Genomic DNA, 15,150 nt, shown 5'->3' with positions numbered 1-15,150 from the left:
TGATTTTGAGGAAGCTGGACCCCCACCTGTATGAGCCATCTTGTCTGCTGCAGCCCAGAGGAGATGACAACAGGAACAATGGACAGACGATTATCAGGAGAGATCTGGGAGGTTGTGACTGATGTTTTTCAAACACAGGTGATGGATATGATGGTAATTTTTTCCAGGACATGGCATGAGTTATGCATGAATTGCTCAGATCATTTGTGATGTTCACCTCCATCAGGGTGGTCCCTCAGGTCTGTGTGCTCCAATTGTGTTATGCCACCAAGATGACGATTGCCATATAATTGACTGGACTGTATATGCACTCTTGTGCATGCATACCATGTAGCTGCCATTCGTATGTGTCACATGTGCAAACATACAATGCAGATATTGTCTTGTGGCATTTAATTTATGTTTTAATGTGTGCATGACTCACATTGACACATTTCACTTTCCTCCCACAGTCTACTGGCCATGCATTGTGGCAGTTCTTCTGCAGCTAGTGCTGCAACAATTACCTATAAATGTGTTTTACTGAAGGATACTGACAGATAACATGTACTATCCATAGTCTAGCACTACCGCAGCGGTATGGTTAAGATTTGTGTATTGCCATATCATGTATGCTCAACAGAATGACGTCATTGCCCATGTGTTTTGGATGACTGTTGTCATGCTGTCCCACTGGCATGATGTGTTGTTTTGTGCCATATGTTGGCATTGCTGATGCCATGTGGGATCATATAAAATGTTGTCATACCTATGGGCTGTCCTTTTCTGGTTGCATCGAACACCAATTTAATTTTAATGTATACACTGTGGTAAGGATAATTTATTCAATAACAGTACAGTATGCAGTATTTGCTGTATGTTACATTTCCACATCCATTCCTTATACACTTAAGTTCACACTTCCAGCAATATTTGTACACTGATGATTGCACATGTCTCTGCACCTATTCCAATCCATGCTGAAACACCATTGTACCTTTGGCACTGACTTATGGCTGATGTGCTGTAATGATTCTCACAGCAGCGTCCTCTGCTTAGTAATGAGCAAGGTCTGTGATATACACCTGTGGTTGTTTATTCCACATTGGCATTATAGTATATGTGTATGTGACTGAAATTCTTAGCTTGCTTACCTATGATTGTTGATGTTACATGATTACACATTACTGTGTATGAGTGAGTTATACATGCTTTTGGTGGAGATCAGCAATGCAGTCTGCCCATGTGACATACATTTGCCATTTGGTTACATGTATTTTGGATTGGCTTTGACTGCAGCCTGTGTGGTGTGCCCATGCATTTGCAATGTGTGACCTTACCTTGTTATCCTGCTTTATCATTGTCTTCCTTGATGTGGTCCCAGGTTGTCCACCTTACTTCCACCTCTAATACTGACCTAATATGTTTTGCAGCTATATTAGCCTTTGTTGCAATTTTTGCCCATTGTCATGTATTACATTGATGACATGGTCAACATGTGCCAAATATATGACCATTTTACAGATGCAGGGCATTTGCACACAGTTTGCTGGCTGCTGTTTGCAATACATCCTTGTTCTTGTTATACTTGTGTGTTAACCAGTGTACATTGTTGAAATTCTTGTACACAACCTGATTTTTAAGGTGCAGTGTTAGCTTTGTGCAAATATTCTTACATATTATTGGTGTATGTATATGTATTGACATTACTTTCATGTACATTCCATTTAGGGTACCGACAGTCATTCATATACACCTATACCTATGTGTTACCTTTGACACGGCATATGTATGTTACATATATATGCATTCCATTACACGTGTTTGGGTTGTGTATACCTACTTGTGCATTTAGCAGACATTTTACTTCTTTTTTGCTGCAGTACTGCTATTTGGCACTGAGCTTAGTTGTTTGCCTTTCACATACATGGTCAGATGTTCATTTCTGTCCTCTCCTGGAGTTATCTAGCATTCATAGATCTACATTTGCTCATCTGTTATTGTTGCTTGGCTTACACTTGCACTGCTGATAAATTACTTGAGTATGTGTTTATTTATCCAGTGTGTACTATGAACTTTATTATTACCCAAAACACACATCCACCATTGGTCACACACATTCAGGTATGACTGCCACACAGTTTGCAACATGTTGTAATTTGATCGTGCATAGGTAAATATGTGTTTCTGCATTTCACCATGGCTAATATGCATCCCCACCCTGTCTGACAACCTTTCATTGCCCATCTGTGTCTCTTACCTGTCCTTACTGTTTTTTCCAACCATATCTAAAATGTGTTGTGATATTTGTTCTGTGGGAATACCTGCTGTGATGGCCTTATCTTACTCTTTTCCTATCTTTACCTATCCTTCTCTTCTTAAAACAAACAAAAAAAATGAGGCCTACCCCCACCCCAAAAAAAATGCCTCTGATTTTCCTATTCAGATATACATATTGTGTGTCCCTATTCTTTACCCCTTCCACACATCTTCTTTTCTGTCTCCCATTTTCCTTCTGTGTGAACATTACCTGTGTTCCCCACATAAGTCCTGCACCCATTGTTAGCTAAAGTTAGCTGTGGCAATGTTGCTGTGATTGTCTTTTACCTTTATCAATTTTTTTATTGGAAAATGTATAGATTCCATTGGAATCTGTAAGTGATGGCCAGCATGTTTTAATAGTAATGGGCTTACAATGATATTCCATAGCTGTCTCCTTAAGCTTTCTGGGTAGATTCTGTTATAGATATGTATTTATGACTGTCAGGCTGCTTGGATTGTGCGATTCTTTCCATAGCTTTGTTGACGTACATCACACTTTGACAGCAATTTTCTTTACTTATGGATTATTTGCAAGTAATATACAGTGCGCCATTACTACTGAGATATTCCATTGTGCATTGAGATATTCAAAATTCATTGTGGCACATTTGCATATTACATTGTTATCCGCAACTTTGCCACTGATATTGGTGTAGTGTGCCACATTCCGTGAACTTTACATTATTCAGACCACTGTGACTAGACAAATCAAGACCATTAACACCTTGTTGGAATATTACAGGTGGAAGGATATAGGTAGAGCAGAACAATTACCACTTCCAAAAAGAGCTAATACATAGCATGGCATATATTAAAAGCATAATTATAATGTGACCATTATGTATGCTTTTTTAATCTTAATTGCATTGTCATATCATACATTTGAGTGGACAGTCTTTCAGAATGGAATGCAAGCCAACCAGGATTTCCAAGTCACAAATGAGGAAAACACAAACAGAAAATAAGACAAACAGAACTAAGGAGACTATTTTGTTCAGTTAAATAAGAATTGTCATGACATTATTAGTATGTTCCAACGTCCAAGGCTTTCATGCTAAAATAAAGGCATTGATGGAATGCTGTTGAAGGCAGGTGTAGCTCTACTAGTATTCAATTCACTTTCATAACATTCCAGAGTGAAATAAAAATAAAGGCAATAGGGTGGTCATTTTATAACATTTGTGCCATGTAATTTCAATATGCAGTGATTAAACTCTTCCTCAGTATGAATACATACTCATACACATAAGCATATCTCATTAAGTTCCTGCTGCTTATTCTCTTCTGATACAACCACACACAGCCACATATACGCATGCATACATAACCCCCCCCACACACACACACAAACACACACACACATACCCCACGTGCTCCCCAGGTATACCTCCCCTTACACATGCACACCCCCCAAATATATCCACACATACACCCATATGTGTACAAACACATACCCAAACATCTTCCAAAACATCCACAAACACATATACGCATATACAAATATGCACAAATATAAGCACGCATTTCCTTATTACAAAAGAATTTTGAGAATGAAAGATTTTGAATTAGTATGCATTTTTTGAAGGATGTAAAGTTTGAAACTCAAACGTTAGCCATTATTTAATGACTCAATCCTTAATTTGTTTTCTGAAAACCACACATTTTATGAAGAACTGACCAAAAAATATGAGAGACAACCAGGAAATGTGAGTGGTAAGGGCCACACACACACACACACACACACACACACACACACACACACACACACACACACACACACACACACACATGGGCTCGCACACGTTTTAAAACAGGAGTCAAACAAAGTTAATTTTTTTTTAACTTTGCAGCATTTATTCTCATTTATCACTAAACACGAACATATCTCTTAACTCAATCAGTGACAAAGCCAAAAAATACTGAGGACAAAATCCATAAATTATGAACAGAATACTGCTCTTACATATGTGGAGACTTCTTATTTTATGTTATTTTATTTTACATTTGTTAATTGGGGTAGTACACTGATCACAACTCACCATTGGCAGGTACTGTCTGGGTGAACTAATTCACAAAGAAGGAAAAAAGTGGAACAGAGATATAGTCAGCTATATATCACAAATAGAACAGAAAGTTACAATATATATAACAAAGATAGTAGAACTTAATAGATGTTATGCCAATTATGAAAGAAATGTTTTGTTTGAACAAGTTTTTTTCATTAAAATTAATTTTTTGAAGGACATAATGTCCGAAACTCAAATGATAAAAATATGCAGCAAAATTAAAGACATTTGAAAGGTAACATTTCTTGATATTAGTTATCCATATCATTTTGCTAGCAGCTGTGGGTCATCTGTATGTTTTTTCTCCATTTAAAATAAAGTACCAGTGGGGATCTTTCACAAAGTGCTGGTAAATCAGTAATTAATGTTACAGGACTACATCTTTTCATCATAAACAAAGCAGAAACCTTGTGACTTGAAACTGATCTGGAATGTTTGTATATGAGATGGGCAAATGCCTCATCTGTTCTTTTGAAACATCTCTTCAGTGCAGCATAGAATTTATTGAGCAGTGTAATTTCGGTCATGAGGAAAGTAAGAAAAAGTACTTTTTTGTCATTTTAACCTTGTAAGAAGCCCATTATGTGCATGCTCATTTTATTCTGAAGCTTGTCATCCTCATTGTGAAATGCAGCAGATGCATACAAGGCAGCTACACTGTATGTGTTTCTTGATATCACATAAAGAGAGGTATTTTGTTTTTCCTTAAAAAAATGGCAGCACTACTTTTTTTAGATGTACAGATACACAAGTGTGGTATTCCATGACCATGTTTCTGAATCTGTAATAGTTTACGAAATTAAGTTATTGACTATAAAAGTAAAGAACTCTCAGTATCACCACAGACATGATAGAGATACCATATTCATTAGAATGGCACTGTATGTACCATTTGAGGAAATACACAGATCATGCTATGGGTGTCAGTTAAACAGGCTAGGTTTTTCAATTTTTATCTTTACCTATTAAGCAAATGCCAGACAAGTGACAAATTCAAGGTTAATTTGCCCTTTTTCCCGCTGTTGTGCAACCTCAAAGTTAGTATATATAATTAACAAGGGTGTGGGGGGGCACGCTGAGGTGCACGGGTCTATATCACATAGTCGAAGTTTTGTAAGTTCGAACACCATATGTTCGAACTGATATGTTTGAACTTACAAAACTTCGACTATGTAAAAAAAAATCTTAGCAAATACACGAACCACAGACCCCAGCCAACACATGAATCCAGCAAACATCAGAATGTATACCACACAAAAAAACACAAAAGGATCTAAGGACAGCAAGGAATTCCAGTATATCTTTTGTTTAATAGAAAACAACCACGTACATAAGTGCTTTCGCAGCAAAGCTACTTCATAAGATGTATACTAAAACACATGCAAAGCCTATTATATAATCAATTCAATAAATCACATGACTATCTACAATTAATATTAAAAGGTATACTACCTCTAAACAGCCTTCCTATAAGACCAATGATAATTTCCATCTATTTCCATAAAATAAAAATCATTTACACATATAATAAATAAATTCATAAATAACAAAATACATCCAGTTAAAGCTTCCTTATAAATACTTATACTATTATAAATAATTGATATAACCTATAATAAATTCATAAATTATTTCTTACTTAAACATCTTGCTTTAAGCCTTGGCTTAATGGGTACCCTATCATTCAGTCCATGCCCAAAGTCTCCCCTTAACCTAATTATCCATTTGGATTCTATCTGCTCTGTTAAATTATTAATATCACCTTTCCTAATATCTTCAAAAACACGTGCTATCAGGATGAACCTAAAAAAGTGGGAATTGTCAGTTCTTAATATATGTTTAGACAGGGCACTAACACTACTACCTTTATTAACATGATAATAATGTTTTTTAATTCTCTCTTTAAGGGTCCTGTCAGTTTTCCTTACATAGAATGTGAGACAAATAGAGCAATATGCTAAATATACTACATGAGCAGTCTCACATGTGGCAAAAACATTAAACTTATAAATTTTACCTTGATCAGGATGACTATATTCTCCACTACTGTCAATGTATTGACATTTACAATGCCCACAAGGCATCGTACAATGTTTATTTAGTTCTCTCTTACTTCTCTTAGGGATACAGAGACATTGTTTCAAAGATTTCATATTTTTATAAACAAACTTAGGTGTATCATCTATAATATTCCTAATTATATCATCAGTGGTCAAAATTTTCCAATGTTTTTCTATGATATTGCTGTAACATTTAACATCACTGGAATAATATAGACATACCTTCAGTCTGTTCCTTTGGGTATTTACAGAACTGTTAGTATTCCTAGTATACTTCCTACCATAATAAGGTTTAGCTCTACTATTCCTTAATTCTGTAACTGTTCTAATACTCTCACAAACATCATTTTCAGTATAACCTCTAGCAACAAATGCTTTCTCTAGATGTTGAGTTTGTTGAGCAAATTCTCCATCTTGAACACTAAGTCTTGATGCCCTAAAGACTTGACTTTTAACAACACTCTTAAATACATGGACAGGATGCATATTATCTCTGTGTAAAAACTGATTGCAATAACAGGGTTTCCTGTATAATTTTGTAGTTATATTATTTTCTACATCCAATATAACACTTACATCCAGAATGTCCACTGAATGATTAGAAGTTATGGAAGAAAACTTCAAATAAGAAGTGGTTTCATTAGTATAATCCTTGAAGGCATTATAGGAATCTTCAGTACCGCTCCAAAGCAAAAAATATCGTCCACAAAGCATCGATAAAAAAACACTTGTGAACTAAAAGGCCCCTCAAAGATATGTTCGTGCTCCCATACTACTAAAACAGCATTGACATGCCCATAGTTATGCCATGCGTCTGCCAATATATGCAGTCATTGAACACAAATAAGTTGTTTTGCAGTACACATTCTAAAAGAATAATAAGTAATTATATCTATTTAACAAAAAACTCACTGTATTTTCTGTATAGCACCTTATATCTCTCGAGTAACTGAAACATAATTTAAGTGTTTTTGTTTTCTTAACATGACCATTAATACTACTTTCTATCGGTTTAGAAAAGTAGGGTTTGGCTCTAGTGTGTCTCATATTCCTTACTGCATTAATACTATAATCAATTAATTTCTGATCATAACCTCTATCTAATAAATCAGTTTCCACTGTAGTTAACTGTGTTGCAAATGCATCATCCATAGCATTAAGTCTAGAAGCTCTATATACTTGGTTTTGAGCTACATTTTTAAAAATAAACTGAGGATACATACTATCTCTCCTAAGGAGATTATTGACATGACATTCTTTCTTAAACATTTTAATATTCAGGTCACCATTTGTGGCCTGCATAATCAAAACATCCAAAAAACTTATTTCTTTAAACTTAAGGAAACTTGTAGAGATATTTATGTAATCAGTAAATACTTTCAACTTTTCAATAGAGCCCCTCCATATCATAAAAAGGTCATCTACAAATCTACGTAAAACAATACATCATTTACAAAGTCATCTTTCATCAAATATTCCTTCTCCCATTTCAGCATTATAGCATTGGCATAACTATTTGCACAAGACGTTCCCATGGCAACACCTTGATTTTGCCAGAAAACCTTATCTTTACATATGAACATATTGTTCTCTAAAACAAGATTCAGTAACTTACATACCAAATCTATCTTATTACAGTCATAATTCCCATTACTATACATTAAATCTGCTACACTCTTAATTCCATATTCATTGGGTATAACTGTAAACTATGAGACAACATCAAATGTAACTAATAACATCTGTTTACTCATAGTGTGCTCATAAAATTTATAAAGATCTTTAACAAAGTGTTCAGTGTCCTTAAGAATATGTTCTGAAGTGCTAATAAGAACTTTCAAAGTTTTCTCCAAATATATAGAAATGGTCTCAGTACACCAATTCCTACCAGACACAATTGGTCTCATTGGGGGATTGTCTAAACTTTTATGCAACTTAGGTAGTCCTTGTATTATTGGAATGCTAGGTTTAGCTATAGGAAAATATTGAAAAAGTTTTTCATCTATAATATTTTTGTCAGCCATCAACCTTAACTGCTCATGTATGTATTTAACCATTTTATTAACTTTTGACAAAGTGATAGGTTTGTAAAAAACCCTATGACTCAGAAGAAGAAACATTCTCTTGTCATAATCATCCTTGTCAAGGATCACTATGGGTCCCCCTTTGTCCGCAGGACGTATCATAATAGAATTATTAGTTCTTAGATTTTTCAAAGCAATACATTCATCCCTGGATAAATTATGCCATTTATTTTTATTATCTAACATTTCCTGTTCATAAATTTTTTTGTAAACTTCATCAATGCATATTTTTTCAAATGCAGAAATCAGTGGATTCATATTAGGTATAAAACAACTGGGTTTGCTATACACAAACTCATTGTTCATGCTATGATTTGCAAACACCATTTTCAACATCAAGTTTCTAGTGAACATTTTGATATCTAAAACTACTTCTGTAATGTCAGAGTCCATTGTAGGAATAAACTACAGTCCTTTTTCTAAAACCTTGAGCTCGTTATATGACAAAACATAATGTGATAAATTTATAACTAACTTTTGTTGCTTACAAATGCTTTCTTTATGGTGTAAGGACTCACCATACTGTCCGTTTGTTTCCTTTTGTGCCTGGTTGTGCTTCTTCCCCTCATTTGTGACTGGTTCTGCCGACCTCTTCCTTTGCTGTTCGAACGACTTCTTGTTGGTAGTGGAAATTGCAGACCTACTGGTCGAGTGCCTTCCAAAAAAGGGTTAGTGGGAATGAGTTCATCATCAAAATCATTCTGTATACTCCCATTTATACCATTATGCACTTGTGCTTTAGTAATAACTGTTCTTTTCTTGGCGGTTGTATTGTCAGATACAACAGAGTTACAACCTAACCCTGCAGTCACAAGGTCACTCCCCTCAGATGATGGTTGTGCATCATTAACATCCTGATGCATTGGGACCTGCAAAGTACTTTCTTTATTCATAATAACATTATTGAAAGATATTGAATCAATTGTTTCAGTGTTCATGACAGTACTAAAGTTTCCCTGTGTAGCCAGATTAACAATTCTCAGCCACATAAACACATGACCATTCAAAAAATCAGTTCTATCTCTTTGCAATTTCTTTAGTTTAATTTGAGTCCGTCTACGCCCATATGCAGACACATTATCAAGTATATCAGTTACTGGTTTCACGAGGACAGTAGAATCATATTTCTTACAGAAGTCAAGGTACTTAATTCTTACAGCTGACAGCATTTTTAGTTCTTCTTGTTCGGCAGCCTCCGATAATTTCAAGTACCCCAGACTTGGTTGTATATTCAGTTTTTGCCAGGCACTCAATAGCATAAGATCGCAATTGGTCTGAGCCGGCATTTTTAAAATTCTCAAGCCCCTGGGTGTGGCCGAGAATTGTTAATCCTTTGGCCTTGTGACTGCAGGGTTAGGTTGTAGTAACCGCCAAGAAAAGAACAGTTATTACTAAAGCGCAAGTACATAATGGTATAAATGGGAGTATACAGAATGATTTCGATGAGGAACTCCTTCTCACTACCCCTTTTTTGGAAGGCACTTGACCAGTAGGTCTACAATTTCTGCTACCAACAAGAAGTCGTTTGAACAGCAAAGGAAGGGGTCGTCAGAACCAGTCGCAAATGAGGGGAAGAAGCACAACCAGGCACAAAAGGAAACAAACGGACAGTATGGTGAGTCCTTACACCATAAAGAAAGCATTCTTAAGCAACAAAAGTTAGTTATAAATTTATCACATTATGTTTTGTCATATAACGAGCTCAAGGTTTTAGAAAAAGGACTGTCGTTTATTCCTACAATGGAGTCTGACATTACAGAAGTAGTTTTAGATATCAAAATGTTCACTAGAAACTTGATGTTGAAAATGATGTTTGCAAATGATAGCATGAACAATGAGTTTGTGTATAGCAAACCCAGTTGTTTTATACCTAATACGAATCCACTGATTTCTGCATTTGAAAAAATATGCATTGATGAAGTTTACAAAAAAAATGTATGAACAGATAATAAAAATAAATGGCATAATTTATCCAGGGATGAATGTATTGCTTTGAAAAATCTAAGAACTAATAATTCTATTATGATACGTCCTGCGGACAAAGGGGACCCATAGTGATCCTTGACAAGGATGATTATGACAAGAGAATGTTTCTTCTTCTGAGTGATAGAGTTTTTTACAAACCTATCACTTTGTCAAAAGTTAATAAAATGGTTAAATACATACATGAGCAGTTAAGGTTGATGGCTGACAAAAATATTATAGATGAAAAACTTTTTCAGTATTTTCTTATAGCTAAACCTACCATTCCAATAATACAAGGACTGCCTAAGTTGCATAGACAATCCCCCAATGAGACCAATTGTGTCTGGTAGGAATTGGTGTACTGAGGCCATTTCTATATATTTGGAGAAAACTTTGAAAGTTCTTATTAGCACTTCAGAACATATTATTAAGGACACTGAACAATTTATTAAAGATATTTATAAATTTTATGAGCACACTATGAGTAAATAGATATTATTAGTTACATTTGATGTTGTCTCATTGTTTACAGTTATACCCAATGAATATGGAATTAAGAGTGTAGCAGATTTAATGTATAGTAATGGGAATTATGACTGTAATAAGATAGATTTGATATGTAAGTTACTGAATCTTGTTTTAGAGAACAATATGTTCATATATAAAGATAAGGTTTTCTGGCAAAATCAAGGCGTTGCCATGGGAACGTCTTGTGCGAATAGTTATGCCAATGCTGTAATGCTGAAATGGGAGAAGGAATATTTGATGAAAGATGACTTTGTAAATGATGTATTGTTTTATCGTAGATTTGTAGATGACCTTTTTATGATATGGAGGGGCTCTATTGAAAAGTTGAAAGTATTTACTGATTACATAAATACCTCTACAAGTTTCCTTAAGTTTACTTTGAATTATTCAAGTAAAGAAATACATTTTTTGGATGTTTTGATTATGCAGGCCGCAAATGGTGACCTGAATATTAAAATGTTTAAGAAAGAATGTCATGTCAATAATCTCCTTAGGAGAGATAGTATGCATTCTCAGTTTATTTTTAAAAATGTAGCTCAAAACCAAGTATATAGAGCTTCTAGACTTAATGCTATGGATGATGCATTTGCAACACAGTTAACTACAGTGGAAACTGATTTATTAGATAGACGTTATGATCGGAAATTAATTGATTATAGTATTAATGCAGTAAAGAATATGAGACACACTAGAGCCAAACCCTACTTTTCTAAACTGATAGAAAGTAGTATTAATGGTCATGTTAAGAAAACACAAACACTTAAATTATGTTTCAGTTACTCGAGAGATATAAGGTGCTATACAGATATTGTTAATAAGCACTGGAACATTATAACTTCAGATAGGCAAACTAACAAATTGGTAGGTGCATTTCCAGAATTTACCTTTAAGAATAAAAAATCTTTAAAGAGACAATTATGTGGTCCCAGAGACATTGATTTACGAAATAATAACAAAGGAACTAGACCCTGTTCAAAATGCCAGTATTGTAAATACATAAATGCAGACTGTATTTATACATCCAGATATGGGTAGATTATTTAACTTCAATGTTAGTGCTAGATCTGATTCTTCACACTTAGTTTATTTAGCTACTTGCAGAATTTGTAATAAATTTTATATAGGTAAAACGGATAGATTATTAAAAGATAGAATTAGAGAGCATATTTATCATATTAAAAAGGAAAGCTCTTTTAATGCTTTAGCTAAACACACTAAAGAAACTAGTATGGAGCATCAATTTTCCTTTAGGGTGATAAACAGGTATTTTGAAAACATAAGAGGTGGTGACATTAAGGTACAAACAGAAAATTTGGAATTAAAATGGATAGTCAAGTTGAGAGCTGATTATGGACATGGCCTAAATGACTATGTACCATTAAAATCTTTTTTGAAAAATAGAGCTCTACGTAGATAGTAATTTTGTTGTTGTATTTTTGAATGCACATATTTATATGTTTTATTTATGTTTTTTATGTATTATGAAAGTATGAGTGTGATTTTTAAAAAACTTTTTATTTTTATTTTTTGGTATACCTTTAAGTGCTTCATTAGATAATTGATGGATACATAGTATAAATATAGGTGTGCTGTTAGTTCTTGCATACACCTGAAGAAGCCAGTCAGTGAAAGCGCTTGTGTATTCTGTGAATAAAGCTTTTTGGAAGAGGCCTGCAGCCTGCCTCTACTCCTCTACATTGTTGGTTATATTATTCTTTGCATTTTGAGGTACCTGGTATTCCCTGTGATTTTATTTTGTTTCTGATTATATAATAGGCTTTACATGTGTTTTAGTATACATCTGATGAAGTAGCTTTGCTACGAAAGCGCTTATGTACCTCGTTCTTTTATATTAAACAAAAGTTATACTGGAATTCCTTGCTGTCCTTGGATCCTTCTGTGTTTTTTATGTGGTATGTAAAAAAAAAAAAACAAGTAAAATGAAATAAAGGGTTGTAAGCAGGGGGGCCCCCACCCACACCTCCCGCTCTTTAAATATATCAACACTGAGACCGCACTACAATGCGGTAAAGGGTATTTTACAAGTTGCTTACAAGTGTCAGCTAAGTTCTTTTTTTTTTCGCATTCAAAGTATGACAACTTTGAACATATGATCTCGTCCATATAACGTTTGAAGTTGTCATACTTCGACTATGTGATATAGACCTGAGGGTGCACACGCACACACACACACACACACACACACACACACACACACACACATATATATATATATATATATATAAAAAATGTGTGTGTGTGTGTGTGTGTATCTAGAATTAATATTTGTCTTAAACTACATACCTCAGTTTTAAATAGCTATTCAAGAAACCATTGACTAATAACTTATGCCCTCAGCAACACCATATAAGTGAAGTAAGCAGGTTTTTCACATATTATTCTTGTCAACTATCCTCTTGCATTGTGGGACAGGGATGTAGTAGAGAGAAACACCATGTAGTTAGTGTGACTAAGTTTATTAAAGATGACTTCATTTAAGGTGACTACTTAGTGATTTGCAGACTTTATTAGAGAATAATCCATAGATATATAGAGGTTAAACTGTACATGAGAAGAGCAGCTACTCTCCAGCTATGAGACAAGACCGTTTTCAAAGTAGTTATGTGACATTTAACCTTAGACAACTAAGCCTGCTGTTGTGTGATGTATTCTGTGTCTCTTTTCCAAGATTATCTCAATTTGTACCCTGTGAGGTAAAAGGCAAATGCATAGTATATTTTTGTGTAGAATGGCCTTCTGTTTTTCAGCTATAAAGTGTGTGATTTAGTTCTTATACTCTGAGAGCAGGTTTCATGTGATTGTTGCAAAGAGTACATACTCTTAGGGCATTAGACCAGATTCAGACCTTAGCCTTAGAGTTCACCGCTAACAAGGACCCTTATAGGCTGAATGATAACATAGGTAATAAGGAATAATTTAATCATTGAGAATGGCAACCATGAAGCCCTTTGAACAAAGAAAATAGGCAATTTTATTTATTTTTATTTATTTATTTATTTAAATTTGTTGACCGGGAGTGTCCGACTGGACGTGGGTCCATTTTCAGCGGAGGCCCGGGGAGAAAAGCTCCACAGTAAAATAAACAGACAGTAGTTACATTGGATTACATAGCGATTAACAATTTAACATAGAAATTACTTACAACATATTTACAGATGAAGAACATAGTACATCAGTAGACAACTAGAATCTTTATCTGTGAAGTACATAACAGGCATTAACAAATGTAACAATGAGAAGTTCATGCTGTATAATAAGTACTAGGCTTATGAGCATCTGAGCTTGCTATCATCAAGGTAGTTAGTGGAGGTGAAAGAAAGGTAGTAGTTGGATGGGGTGGATGATATTAGAGTGGGAGTTGCAAGGGCATAGCCAGCATGTTTTTAGGTGCGCTTTTAATAAAGTTTTGAAGTTGGTGCATGATGGTACGGAGGTAATTGTGGGTGGGAGTGAGTTCCATAATTTGGCTATGGCGCAAGAGAATAGTGCTTCACCAGCAGAGTTATTGGCTTTAGTGATCTGCAAGTGATTTTTGTTGCTGGATCTTACTGGTCTGGTGGTGCGATAGGGTTGGAGTAGATTCTGGAGGGATGGGACATTTAGTGGATAGTTTACTAGTTTGTGGGCGAGTGAGAGTTGATACCACTGAAGGAGGTGAGGGAGTTCAAGCCAGCCCAGTTCAGCAAGTGAGAGACAGTGGTGACTATGGTAGGATGCCTGTGGCGAATTTGGCGATTTTGTTGTAGCAGGTCTCTAGCTTGTTTAGATCACATTGCCTTAGGTTGGTATATACTGGAGAGGCATAAAGTAGGGTGGGGATAAGGTGGGAATTTGCTATTGAAATCTTTGCTGCTTTGGTGAGAAATTGTTTATTTCTGTATAATGCTCCTAGTTTTTTGTGGACTTTTTTATGGTCATGGATATGTAAATGTCAAATTTTAGTTTATTGTCTATTTCCACTCCTAGCAATTTGGTGTGTTCAGTTGGGTATATAGTGGTGTTGTCTTTTGCTGTGATGTTAAAGTGAGAGTTGTTTTGAGTATGTTTGGTGGGTTGGAAGATGAGTAGTTTAGTTTTGTTTGGGTTGAGTATTAATTGGGCATCGGATAACCATGTTTCAACAGA

This window comes from Protopterus annectens, chromosome 4.part1 (assembly GCF_019279795.1).
Source record: "Protopterus annectens isolate FY-2018-M chromosome 4.part1, PAN1.0, whole genome shotgun sequence".
NCBI lineage: Eukaryota > Metazoa > Chordata > Ceratodontiformes > Protopteridae > Protopterus > Protopterus annectens.
Note: the sequence above shows the minus strand (reverse complement) of the source record.